Raw genomic sequence first — 12,085 nt, forward strand, 5'->3', positions numbered from 1 at the left:
GACCCCAGCTTAGCAGCAGTAACGCCATTTTGCAAGGCTGTACTTAAGATGACTGGTTCAGGGAAAGGTTAGAACACTGAGTACACAGCGGCTGCCAAGCAAGATATGTTTGGTTGAAGGCCTGGCAACAGGACGACTTCGGTTGAGCACCTGACAATGAAAAAAAGCCCCGGGAGAGGTCCCACACCCTGGTGGGGGGCCGAGTCAGTCGTTATGTTCCAAGAAGGTAGCTAAGAAACTTGCCCCCGGGCTAAACTCTTGGGGGGCCGAGTCAGCCATTATGTTTCAGGAAGGTAGCTAGGAAACTTGCCCCCGGGCTAAACCCTTGCCATATTAGAATCCACCAATTATATCCCTGTAACCATGCATCTGCTTCTGTATGCTTGCTTCTGCTCCCCAAAATCCTATAAAAGCCCATCCTTGGTTCCGTGGGGCGCGCCAGTCCCCCGAGTGACTGAAGCGCCCGCAGGTGCCTGTGCCTGTGTATCCCGACAATAAACCAAATCCTCTTGCTGATTGCATCCTGTGGTGTCTCGGTCTGGTCTTTGGAGTTGGAGGGTCTCCATCCCGAGGGAAAGTTCTCCCTGAGAGCTTTTCAACCCTACATATGTATGTGATGTCTATGTGTATCCTCATGCTTTCAATATCTTGACTCCGAAGCCTTTGATACCGGTCACCTACCCTGACCTTATCCTGTAGCTACTCTGTGGAATGACGTTCACTGGACCTAAAGGTGAGAGGTCAGCACTTTGTCTGCAAACCTTCTGAGGTGCAGTTGCCTATTTACAACTTTTCCTCAACACCTCTCTTAGAGAAGGGCAGGAGAAATCTTGCAAGGCTGGCCTGGCACTGTATTAGACCATCCCAGTCTGGAGACAGTTCACCAAGACAGGTCTTCTTAATTAGAAGAGGAATTTAGGCTCTCAGTCCTGCTGGTCACACCCAAAGAATTATCTTTACAAAAAAAAAAAAAAAAAAACAGCACCAAATGCCCCTTCTAACCCAGTGAGCTCCAGAAATTTTATGCCTTAAATTTCTCCCCAACAACCTACACACACACACACACACACACACACACACACACACACACACACACACACACCACACACACACACGCACATGCTCAGATGAACAACTCCATAGGGCTGGGTTAAAGGCCATGAGAGGTGCATGTGGGCAAATTTTGACAGTAGCCACGCCCTTTTCTCCATTTTGTTTGCACTTCCAGTTTGAACTTGACCCATTGGGAAGCAGAGTGGGGCGTTAGCTGGTGTCAAAAATACGGCTCTTTGGAACGTTTCTTCCAAGAATTGTGCCCTCCATGGCCCTGCGTTCCTTGCAGCAGGAAAACCGAATCAGCTCCAATGGTCTTGTCAGAGATGAAACTGGACACGAGCGTAGAGACGAGGGGAGACTTGAACCAGCGATGTGTTGATTGTAATGGGGGAGCAACCAGCATGAAATATAGGGAACTTTAATTTTTCCAGACATGGTAGTAATGAAAAGAAAATTATACGAATACTAGGTTTAAAAATATAAAATTAAAAGAGTTAGCCCCAAAAGCCACAAACTCAGGGCTAAGCCCTGCCGCCAGGAATAGCAGGCCATAAAGATAAAGAAAAGGAATGCAAGAACCAGCTCAGGCTATCGAGGACTGAGCCATAAACCATCCAAAGACATCCCCCCAGCTTACTCAGAGTCATACTTTAACCAGATGTCCTCCAGACCCTGATAAGCCCCTACTTGTGCTTTTCAGCCATTGTGTCCTGCAGAGAGCACTCCAAGAAACCGGACAGCCCAAGCCTAACCAGAGGTGTTTCAAATACAAATGCTCCATCAGTTTTGACAAACGTTTAAAAATAATGAGGACCTGAAGACCCTACCCTTCTCCTGATTTAGTAGCTCTGTTCCAGGAACCAGGGGGCCATAAAACCTTCTGGCGTCCCCTTATCTCCTGGAGCCATAAAACAATCTTGTAACTTGTGGTACATTCCCCTTTGACATCCCCCATCCCCTGGTGCTCACAGCCTCTGCCTTTAAATACTCTTTTTCCCAGCCTCTCGGGGCCGACACCTCTGTCTCCTGCGCGGGATACGTGTCGGCCCGGAGATCTCTGTAATAGGTCTCCGTAATAAACCTCGCCTTTGCTTATTACATCCAAAATGGTCTCTCTGTGTCTGGGGTCCGCGATTTCCCAAGACTTGAGTAAGGGTCTCTCTGCGTGGGATCTTTCATAATGGGGGCTCGTCCGGGATCTGCGCGACCACCCCAGACTCCGAAGACCCCTTGGAGGTGAGTTGGATGTTTGTCTGAGTGTTTCTGTGTGAGCGGCGCCGCATTTGTCAGTCTGTGTCTGTCTGTTTTGGTTCCGCCGTGTGTGTATATGTGTGTGTCTCGGTACCGGTGGAGTCTCACTCTGGTCAGTACTTAGAGAGTGGACGTGGAGTCTCACTCTGGTCAGTACTTAGAGAGTGGAAGTGGAATCTCACTCTGGTCAGTGCTTAGAGAGTGGACGTGGAGTCTCACTCTGGTCAGTACTTAGAGAGTGGAAGTGGAATCTCACTCTGGTCAGTACTTAGAGAGTGGACGTGGAGTCTCACTCTGGTCAGTACTTAGAGAGTGGACGTGGAGTCTCACTCTGGTCAGTACTTAGAGAGTGGAAGTGGAATCTCACTCTGGTCAGTACTTAGAGAGTAGACGTGGAGTCTCACTCTGGTCAGTGCTTAGAGAGTGGACGTGGAGTCTCACTCTGGTCAGTACTTAGAGAGTGGAAGTGGAATCTCACTCTGGTCAGTGCTTAGAGAGTGGACGTGGAGTCTCACTCTGGTCAGTGCTTAGAGAGTGGACGTGGAATCTCACTCTGGTCAGTGCTTAGAGAGTGGACGTGGAATCTCACTCTGGTCAGTGCTTAGAGAGTGGACGTGGAGTCTCACTCTGGTCAGTGCTTAGAGAGTGGACGTGGAATCTCACTCTGGTCAGTGCTTAGAGAGTGGACGTGGAGTCTCACTCTGGTCAGTGCTTAGAGAGTGGACGTGGAGTCTCACTCTGGTTAGTGCTTAGAGAGTGGACGTGGAGTCTCACTCTGGTCAGTGCTTAGAGAGTGGACGTGGAGTCTCACTCTGGTCAGTGCTTAGAGAGTGGACGTAGAGTCTCACTCTGGTCAGTGCTTAGAGAGTGGACGTGGAGTCTCACTCTGGTCAGTGCTTAGAGAGTGGACGTAGAGTCTCACTCTGGTCAGTGCTTAGAGAGTGGAAGTGGAATACGTGTTAGTGTCTGTTGTCTGTATTCTGTTTCTGTGTTTGGTATCCCAGAAGCAGCTAAGGTTAAGCTGCAGTTTGGGCCAGGTACTGAAGGTACCAGGCATCTGTGAAAATTGGTTATAGGATGCTTTGTCTTGGTCTCGTTTGTCTGGTTTGTTTTCTGTGGTATTGTCGAGTGTCTTTTTGGCTTTTGTTTCGTTTTTAAATTTAGACTGACGACTGTGTTTAAAATCTTGGACTGACGACTGTGTTTAAAATTTTGGACTGACGACTGTGTTTGAAATCATGAAACTGTTTGCTTTGTTCGTCAAAGAGTTTTACTTGGTCCTCTTGGTGCTTAAGTTAAGAGTTAAAAATAATTTGCTTGAGAAAAATTGTTTTCTGCCAGGGAGTTTTGTCTTTCTCTCTTGAGCCTCCTCTCCAAGGAGAGAGGCGCCACCCTTTACTCCCCTTGATCAGCCTAGCTGCTGTTAACAGTTGTGTAAACAGACATTAACAAAAACCTTGAGGACAAAACTGCTCGTAAATAAAAAAGTTCCCCAGATTAGGCCTCCGGTATAAAACAAGTATAGTGAGTAAGAAACTTAATTTTATGGACCCCGCTCTAGTGGCAGTGTGTTGGTTGATAGCCAATGTTAATTTTTTAAAACATAGTGTTTTATCTGTGCTTGTGCTCACAACACACAGTAGGGGGGAGCGAAATTAGCTGCGGAGCTGCTGCAGCGAGCATGGGGACTTCTCAAGTCTCACCCAATTTTTCTGGCTCTTCAGGAGCTGTTTAAAAGGAAAAGGCTTAAGGTAAAAAGAAACACTATAGAGAGATTTCTTAGTGAATTACTACACCTTGGTTCGCGATCTCTGGGAATCTCACGATAGACAGCTGAGATAAGCTAAAAAAAGATTTAAATTTTGCTTGAGAGCAATGATTCTTAAAGGCGGAGTTTCAGCCGGTATGGCACTTAGTGCGTAGCTGCCTAAAAGATCAGAAATGCTGTCAACAGGCTATAAAAAAAGGACAGGCTGTGTTAGAAATGCTACAGGAAAAATGATCTAAAAAGGCTAAAAGTGAGGTGAGAGAGGACTCTAGAAAAAAAAGAACAAGAAAAAAAAATTTTCTGCTTTTAGTGACCAGACCTTCAACTCTTGCTCACAGAAAGAGGGTGCTCATTAAGAGAAGTTCTTTAAGGAGCCTGCCTTATCTGCTGGCCCTATTCCAAGAGAGGAGCCAGTCTCCAGCATTAAATTACTTTTCTCACTGGTCATCATTAACATGGAGAATGCCTTTGATCCTATCCCCACAGCAGCCAGTTCCTGCCCCTGTGGTCGAAATGTCCCAGGTTGGGGGACAGAGAAGCCCCTAAAATAGTTTCAAAAAATCTACTACAAACAGTGAAGAACTTTGTTTTGTTTTGCCAGTCAGAATTTAAAATTCAGGCTTTGGCTGTGGCCAAGGTCAGGATTAATGTTTTCTTTTCCATGGGCCTTTAGCCCACTGAGAAAGTTTGGTAAAGGGCTGCTACTGAGGTCCTGAAAGCCCCAGGTGAACTGGTTACAATTCTTTTGTCAGCTGCTTAGTATCTAACACCCAGGTTCTAACTGTCTCTCCATCCTTTTGTTATTAGTTCTTACTGGAAGCCTAGTGCCATTTAGAGGATGGGTCTCTTGAGCGATAAAGCCACTGAGCTGGCACTAAAGGAAGGTACTCCTTAAGGGAAAATCTAAGTCCAGAGAGACAACCAGTAACAGATAGACTGCCCCTCTGCTCACTTTTCTGTTTCACAGACACAAGGTCTTTTTGTCCCAAGAAAGCCTCCTGGCTTAGCTGTGTGACTAAATGCTATTTGCCCTCTTCAGTGGACCTCTATTCTCAAGATTCCCTTGTTTTCTCACCATCCCATTTAAGATGCTTGTTAGTAACTGTTACAGGTCTCCTTTACCACCGAGGAAAGACAGAATCCTACTAGAGGCCAGAAAAAGTGTTCCAGAGATGGATAGAAGGCCCTCACTTCTGCCTGCTCTCTTCAGACGCCTAAAGGTAGGGAGTGCCAGGTCTGCCGCCAGGCTCCAAGGGTGGGTCTCTGAGGGGCTAAAAAATGCCCCACCAATCTGGCTAAGATAAGGAAAGGATATAAAGAAAATGTTACAGAAATTTAAAGGGTTAAGTTAAGTTGCTGAGAGTTAGTATAAGTTACAGAGAAAATAAGGTTAAAAAAAGAGGTAAAAAGAACAGAAAGCTAGAGAAGAAAAGAGAAAGAAAGTTAAGAAGAGGAAGTTAGAGAGCTAAAGAGGGATAAAAGACGAGAGAGGAACATATACTGGCCACAGTAGTTAGGGAACCTAGGAAGATAGTACCTGACAACAAAAGAGAATTCCTGGCTAAAGATCAGTGTGCCTAATACGAAGAAAAAGGACATTGGGTCAGGGACTGCCCCAGAAAGAACAAGAGGGGACACTGGAGAGCCTCTTGGTGCTGGCTATACACAGAGATAGAAGGGAAGCCCGCCCAGTTGTTTTGTGGATACAGGGACCCAATGCTCTGTGCTCCTATGCCCCCCTGTGGGCCAATATCCAAAGACCTTGAGTGCAAGGAGCTACTGACAACGAACAATACTTATGGACTGCCCGAAGAACAGTGGACCTTGGTGTGGGCCGGGTAACCCACCCACTAATTCATGGTCATCCCTGACTGCCCCTATCCCTTGCTCATGAGAAAATTGCTCTCCAAATTGGCTTGCGTGGGCTGAAATGGCTGGATGAGGCCATGTGTATACATATCTATAGACTGTGTATGTGGAGCTTAAGACCTGTCTCAGTACACCAGTAACTGATGCTGGGAGATGAATGGCTTAGTGCTTTTCTGCCTGGAACACACCGTTCCTGCCAGCCGGGCACTAACAATTATCACCCAATCCAGGACTTAAACTGTGATAGAGTGGCTGATGTTTTGCCTTTGGATAGAGTGTCCCTAAAGATGGGACCACTGGTCAGCTGCCATGGACTAGATTCTCCACCGGTTGGGGACAATCTGGTCACCTCGCTGCCCAATCCGGACCTGGAGCCACCACAGCACGAGTGTCAAACACTGACAGAAGCACATGGGTGGAGGAAAGACCTCTGCGACTGGCTGATTGACCCCTGCTGAAAGCCGAGGACCTTGTCCACAGACGGGAACAGTTCTCTTCATGAATGAAGGTCAGAGACAAGTGGGTGCTGCCATGGTGGACAACACAATGTCATCTAGAATGGCTGAACCCCAACCCCCCCAGCACATCAGCGCCACAGATGTCTTTGCCATCTCTTAGATGCCCTGATGAAGCCAACAACTGTGAGTACTATTCATTGCTTAGGATATCAGGAGGAAAGAGATTCAGTGACATGGGACAGTAACAAAACAGATAAAGTGGCTCGAGAAATGGTTATACAGGAGCCTATCCTGGTTACAGGCCTACAAGAGACAGCCACTGGGAACTGAGATTGGACTAAGGGATGGCCTCACTTAGAATGTACAACAGAAAAAAAGGCCCAAGTTGTTTAAAAGATAAAAGGACAATGACACACTTGGGGAGAAAGCTATACCCCCCAAAGAACAAACAAAAGACTCACTTTGCCAAATTAAGAAATAGACTCATTTAAGAGATAAGAAGTTTGTCTAAATAGTTAAAATATATATAATAGACTTTAAGATTTTAGCCAAGAGAGACAGTAAAAAGTATAAGATATGTCAATAAGTAAATGCTTAACAAGCAAACAGGGCAAAGAGACCTAGAGAGTTTAGTGAAAAGTCGAAGTGAACTTCACTGAGATAAAACCAGAAAAATATAATCACAAGTATCTCCTAGTGCTTGTAGATACTTTTTCAGGAATAGATAGAAGCTTTCCTCACCAAACGAGAGACGGCCTCTACAATCATCAAGAAGATACTAGAAGAAATCTTCCCCAGGTCTAGAATGCCCAAGGTAATCTGGTCAGACAACGGCCCTACTTTCGTTGCCAAGGTAAGCCAGGGTGTGGCCAAGTATTTAGAGGTCGATTAGAAATTACATTATATTTACAGACCTCAAAGTTCAGGACAGATAGAGTAAATAAATAAAATTTTAAAAGAGACCCTAAACAAATTGACCATAGAGACTGGCACAGATTGGGTGACACTCCTTCCCTCTTGCTCTCTTCAGAGCAAGAAATACCCCTTCCAGATTCAGCCTTACCCCCTTTGAGATCTTATATGGGGCCTCAGCTCCCCTGACTGTATTAGATGATGTTACTGAACCAACTTGTCATAGTGCCATAGTAATAATGATTTGTGTGCCAGGCTAAAAGACCTACAGGTGATACAGAAAGAAATCTGCTCACAGCTGACAGCAGCCTATGCTCCGAAGACCCCTGAGACATCCCATCAGTTCCAGGCCGGAAGCAGCTACACTGAGCCCAGACACTCGAGCCTCGCTGGAAAGGACCGTACCTGGTGCTGCTGACCACCCTGACAGCCGTCAATTCTCAGCCCTCACCAGCCGTGTACTTACTAGCTGTTAGGGCTGAGAGCTGGGACCTAGAGGGAAATTCAGTCATGTTTGTCCTGGGTTCCATCGAGATAGGTGGGGGGATAGGCTTGATTTCTATTACAAATGATGTAACATTACATATGTTAGTACTCCTAACACTTCTTGGGACTGTGCCTCAGGGATCACAACCTGTATAAGTTTAAAAGTTCTAAAAGACAGTCATGACCTTGATATATAGGTTCAGATAGTGTCCAGATAGAATCCTGATGCTAAAAACTTAATAAAAAAAAGAGTTGAGAATTACTTAGGGCTAGGGCTATCTAGGTGCTGCAAGGGCAGCACAAGGACATCTGCTGTTGCCCTACAATACAAAGCTTATAGAGAATTCAGAACTGCCATTGACTCAGATATAAAAAGAATGAAAGACTTTTTAGCTGACCTCCAAGAATACCTAACCTCCCTCTCAGAGGTAGTCCTTCAAAATAAGAAAAGATCAGACCTGATATTCCTTAAAGAAGGAATCTGTGTGCTACACTGAAAGAAAAATGCTGCTTCTATACAGACCATTCAGGAGTAATTAAAGACTCCATAAATAAACTTAGAAAAAGGTTAGACAAAAGACAGACAGAAAAACACATCAGAGATAGTTCGAGAGCTAGTTTAGTAGATCTCCCTGGATGACTACCCTACTCTCTGCTACAGCTGGGCCATTATTAATAATTTTCTTGGTTTTAGTTTTTGGCTCCTGCGTGACAAACAGGTTAATTGCTTTTGTTAAAAATCGAGTGGGTGCTGTGCGGTTGATGGTTGTGAGACAACAGTACCAGTCAGTTAGGACAACTGGTGAGACCAAATACGAGACTTGATATCAAAATTCTAAGATTAGAATTATTTAGTAGGAGAAGACGGGAATGAAAAGAAAATTATACGAATACTAGGTTTAAAAATATAAAATTAAAAGAGTTAGCCCCAAAAGCCACAAACTCAGGGCTAAGCCCTGCCGCCAGGAATAGCAGGCCATAAAGATAAAGAAAAGGAATGCAAGAACCAGCTCAGGCTATCGAGGACTGAGCCATAAACCATCCAAAGACATCCCCCCAGCTTACTCAGAGTCATACTTTAACCAGATGTCCTCCAGACCCTGATAAGCCCCTACTTGTGCTTTTCAGCCATTGTGTCCTGCAGAGAGCACTCCAAGAAACCGGACAGCCCAAGCCTAACCAGAGGTGTTTCAAATACAAATGCTCCATCAGTTTTGACAAACGTTTAAAAATAATGAGGACCTGAAGACCCTACCCTTCTCCTGATTTAGTAGCTCTGTTCCAGGAACCAGGGGGCCATAAAACCTTCTGGCGTCCCCTTATCTCCTGGAGCCATAAAACAATCTTGTAACTTGTGGTACATTCCCCTTTGACATCCCCCATCCCCTGGTGCTCACAGCCTCTGCCTTTAAATACTCTTTTTCCCAGCCTCTCGGGGCCGACACCTCTGTCTCCTGCGCGGGATACGTGTCGGCCCGGAGATCTCTGTAATAGGTCTCCGTAATAAACCTCGCCTTTGCTTATTACATCCAAAATGGTCTCTCTGTGTCTGGGGTCCGCGATTTCCCAAGACTTGAGTAAGGGTCTCTCTGCGTGGGATCTTTCAGTAAAAGAAACAGGTTGGGGGGGGCAACAAGTGGGAGCCTCCAAGGAGTAAAGAAGAAAAATTAGGAGAAAAAAAGGAAAGACGTTAGCTCATGTGAAATGCACCCGGGTGTGTTGTTAAACACGCGTGGAGAAGTTAGGGGAGGGTCACTCCCTAAGTTTCCAGTGGAGGCTGGACACAGGGATACTGGAGTCAGAGATTGTCTGGAGCAAACAGTAAATTCTTTGGGGAGCTGTCTTAATACCTGGATCATCCTAAGGAGGTGAGTTTGGTTTGTTGAAAACTGTGTTCCTGCTTGGTTCAAATCTCGAAGCTATTAATGGTTGAGAAAGGGCTCAGGGAATCCTGGCAAGAGTTTGTGGTCAAGGAGAGACTCTGTCAACTCCATGCCTTCTGGATCCTACTGAGGACTGACTGTGTGTACCCAACAGCGGAATGGTCTTGTGGGGTACTCTTACTAACTGAAAACAGTCTAAATATGCCTGCAAACATTGCCGTAAGAGTATGTTCTGCTCAGGACACACATCTACTGCAGCCTCCTTGGTCCCTTTCACAGATTCGCACAGGCACCCTCCTGAGACATGACCTGTAAGTTCCTCCCCAAAGCCCAATGCCCAGATACCTCACCTGGGAAGAGACAACATCAAGAGAGTCCTGGCTTGTGGGATACCTCCTTCTAGCCATGAGCAGGGATTAGAAGAATTAGTAATAAGGTGTTCATAGACTCCAAAGGGAGCTATAGATTCATAGTAATCCTCATCCAAATCATGACTTGTTTTAGTATAAAAAGTACCTAATTTAGTCTTAAAGCATTTTTACACATGAGCATCACAGCACTGTAGCCGAAAGGGGGACAACTCAGATTTCCATTAATGGCATTACAATAAAATTATATAGTAGAATAAATATATATGTATATGTATGTGTGTATATATGAATACAAGGGGCAACTGGAGAGATGACTCAGCCATTAAGAGCCCTGGCTGCTCTTCCAGGGAACCGAGAGGTTCAATTCCTAGCACCCAGTGGCAGCAGCGCCCAACCACTTGTAATTCCAGAGGATCCAACGCCCTCTACTGGCTTCTGTGGGCATCGCTCACATATACGTGCTTCACATAGATACGTGGAGACAAAGACACTTTGACGTGTATTTAAAAATTAAAGTAAATCTTAAAAAACATTCACAGTGAAAGAGAATAAATTAGCAACACAGGCCTCAACATCGTTGGGCCTGGAAAATATTAGGCTGAGTGAAAGACGCCAGTCAGAAATACTGCGCGTGTGGTTCTGTTGATACCAAATGAGTAGCGAAGGCAAACTCACGGAGCCTGAAGCAGGATCCGCTGGCTGCCTGAGGCTGGGCGTGAGGAGCAGGGCAGGAAATGAGTGTTTGCCAGTGTCACTGCGTGCTGGGGTGAGGGGTATGTTCTAAATTGATCACGGTGCTGCTTGCAGAACCCTTAATATACTAAAGAGCAACAAGTACACACTGTGAGATAAGATATAGGATAAGGGGCTACATTTCCATGACACTTTCAAAAATGGCAGAAGGGAATGAGATCTTTGGACACCCAGCTGGAATATGTGTTGGCATTTAAATGAAGTTCACAGGGTTGGGGATTTAGCTCAGTGGTAGAGCGCTTGCCTAGGAAGCGCAAGGCCCTGGGTTCGGTCCCCAGCTCCAAAAAAAAGAACCAAAAAAAAAAAAAAAAAAAAAAAAAAAAAAAAGGACGTTCACGCTGTTTTAAATTAGCTTTGTTTTGAGACAAGGTCTTCCTGTGTTCTTCAGGCTGGCCTCGAACCTAAGATCCCCACCACGCTGAGATTCCAGTTACACACCACCATGCCCAGATATTTAAAACATTAAAACATTTAAAAGAAAACAAAGGCAAAAACACAAACAAAGCAAAAACCTCCTGCAAGATGATCAGTTTATATTTATCTGTTCACAGTGAAAATTGGTTTTTCTCACGGAGAGTGTGACATCATTTCAGACTTTAGCATTCTGAAATGGAAAACATTTTTTCCCCTCTTAAAGGAAAAAAAATACGTGTATTTTCTGTGTGTGCATGGGAGGTGACATACACAAGTCAGAGGACACTTTCAGCAGTCTGTTCTTTCCTTCCATCCTATGAGATGCTGGGTACAATTCAGGACACCAGGTGTGGGGGCAGGTGCTTTCAGCTGCAGAGCCACCTGGAAGAGGCACCTGGAAGAGGCACCTGGAAGAGGCACCTGGAAGAGGCACCTGGAAGAGGCACCTGGAAGAGGCACCTGGAAGAGGCACCTGGAAGACCTGATTTTTTTTTTTTTTTTTTTTTTGGAAGGCCACACTTACAGGAATTAGTTTGGGAAGAACTGGATGTAGTGACCTTGTTATCACTGGTTCATCTCAGGGTACAAAGGGCTTATTTTTTTCCTGACTCAGGAATTTCATAATGGAAGCAGGGCAAATGTCAGCTGGACTCCAACACTTCAGCTTTCTCATTCGATAGTTCTAGAAAAACAACTGGTATTTCTGTAAGAGCGAATTAGCGTGTATGCTAGACGAGTTCGCTGTCTTTGGATCTTGGGTTGTCTGTTATGAAACTGTGAATGAGAATCAATCCACTCTAATGCAATCCACTCTAATGTGTGTCGCTCACTTCAGGGCTCCAGTGTTTTACCATATCAGTCCTT

Source organism: Rattus norvegicus, chromosome 19 (assembly GCF_036323735.1).
Source record: "Rattus norvegicus strain BN/NHsdMcwi chromosome 19, GRCr8, whole genome shotgun sequence".
Taxonomy (NCBI): Eukaryota; Metazoa; Chordata; class Mammalia; order Rodentia; family Muridae; genus Rattus; species Rattus norvegicus.